The sequence below is a fragment of the Octopus bimaculoides genome, chromosome 26, assembly GCF_001194135.2.
Source record: "Octopus bimaculoides isolate UCB-OBI-ISO-001 chromosome 26, ASM119413v2, whole genome shotgun sequence".
Lineage (NCBI taxonomy): Eukaryota > Metazoa > Mollusca > Cephalopoda > Octopoda > Octopodidae > Octopus > Octopus bimaculoides.
This window is the reverse complement of record NC_069006.1, coordinates 2,360,641-2,362,719: the sequence shown is the minus strand read 5'-3', so window position 1 is coordinate 2,362,719 and position 2,079 is coordinate 2,360,641. Positions and strand designations below refer to the sequence as shown.

Sequence of the window (2,079 nt, the reverse complement as noted above, 5' to 3'; positions counted from 1 at the left end):
AGGTCCCTACCCGGTGCTTTACCATCATGGAGTTTTGGGAGGACAGTTGCAAGAATATCACCGTCAATCTTGTATGTCTTGGGTATAATCCCCGGACAATAATCATTTTTTTATTTTCTGCAGCCATAGAGCATCTCGGTTAAACTCCTTCTCTTCTCCCCAGATCTTTCTCCAGAAGGAGTCCACATCATCTTGCGAAGGGGGTTCTGTAATGCTCACTGTCTTCCCTCTCATGTCTCTATACACCACTGCCTGGTTTTGGTTAAACTTTCTGTTTATCCTTCTACGTTCAGTTACTCTCTTCTGGTATCGGAGTCTCTCACTGACAGCCTTCAATTCTTTGTTTCTGTATCTATGTTTGTTTCTGTATGTATGTGTGTGTATGTATCTATGTATTAATGTTAAATGAATTTTTTTCTACATCCAGCTTATAAAAAAGATTGGTACGGTTGTGGGAATCTCGGATAATGGAGATGTAGAGGTGAAATTTGAGAAATACGATGAAATATTTACCTTTAATAAAGCGAGTCTCGTAGTTGTCCATATTGATGACTAATGAGGTGAGTGATTTATTACTTCGCCAGTTCATTACCACTTAAATATTTAGGGAAACAAGTGTATTCTGATGAACATATACTAACATATTTACGATAAGTAACTTTTCACTAAGAGGCTGACAAAATCATGCCTATTCCAATGAATTTACAAGGTGCCTTCCAAACGTTTTGAGTTTTTTTCCAAAGAAGTACAAAACTCTAATCTCCTTTATAGTAGGCCCCTATGACTTCAATACACTTTTTACGACACTCCATTCATTTTGTGAAGGACCCATTGAAGTCCTCGAAAGTGCAGTTGTCCAGGACCCTTCACACAACCTGTTTCATCTTCACTTTCAGCTTGGGGAACAAGCAAAAGCTGCAGGGAGCAAGGCCGAGATTTTAGGATGACTGAGGGCTAGTTTTGGTGCGCATCTCTGTCAAGTAGTTTGTTTCATGGATGGAATATCGACTGATGTACCCTACTGCGGCAGGTGTTCTGGCCTTTTGTGACGAAATATCTTCCTGAACTCCCTCAAAATCTCTAAAAAAATTTCTTTGGTCACCCTCTACGCAAAGGGAATCCAGCGGATGTAGGTGATGCCTTTACAGTCAAGAAAGGGTATCATCAGAAGCGCCCTAGTGGATTTGCTGTACCTGATCTCTTGTCTTACCGCAAAGCAGATTCTCGGCTCACTCAAGTTAATCCATAATCAGCCCGGAACATTTCATAAGTGCCTGTGGAGTTTTTTGCCTACTGTAACGCAAATCTTTATTGCACAGCAGTTTTCCAATTTGTCGTCCCGATTGCATTCTGCAAATCAGTCAGCTGTGACAAGCAATGTATATCACGGTGTTTTCAAAATGTTGCTACAGCCGTCTCTTTAAGTTTGGAACAAAAAGTTGGCAGGTCAGCTTTTTAGAAATATAATAATGATATACTACAGTTACAATAATATAAGGCAGTTAAACCCGCCTCTCTCTAGAATGTCTCAAATCTTGAAGAACGCACTTCGTATATGTTAAACAATTTATCACATGTAATTGCATAAATACAGGGAAATGACAGATGTGAGTTAATGTTCAGATATATTATACTGTCTTTATGGGATAAATGATTTATCACATGCATAGACAGGGCAGTCACAGATGTTGTGGTTTGTTTATATCTTTAATATTTGTTTATATTTTAATATTTGTTAATATTTTGTTGTGTCTCTGTCCATTGTCACTTCAAATATTGTCGCAATTAACTTAAACTTACATCTTTCTTAAAACTCTGTCTCTGTTAAAACTCTTTATCATTTAAAGGCGTGTCTCTATCTCTCTTACAAACGACCCTCATTAAACGGACTTTCTACTTCAAACATTCTCTATTAAATCATTTGAACCGCCTTTAAATCTATATCTTATACAACACACACACACACACACACACACACACACACACACACACACACACTCCGATTCTCTCTGTCTGTCTATTTTTCTCTCTATTTATCTGTCTCTATCTCTTTGTCTCTCTCTCTCTCTCTCTCTCTCT

General features: G+C 38.2%; 1 protein-coding gene and 1 long non-coding RNA gene across 2 annotated transcripts in view; one reads left to right on the top strand and one right to left on the bottom strand.

Moving 5' to 3' along the window:
- Positions 1-2,079, bottom strand: part of LOC106880586 (uncharacterized) — a 37,223-nt gene that overhangs the window by 32,908 nt on the left and 2,236 nt on the right. The window lies entirely within an intron of this gene.
- The window catches only part of LOC128250905 (uncharacterized), a 12,148-nt gene that overhangs the window by 8,908 nt on the left and 1,161 nt on the right, over positions 1-2,079 (top strand). Inside the window, exon 3 of the long non-coding RNA XR_008266842.1 lies at positions 428-560. This is a non-coding gene — a long non-coding RNA (uncharacterized LOC128250905). The remainder of the gene's footprint in view (positions 1-427; positions 561-2,079) is intronic.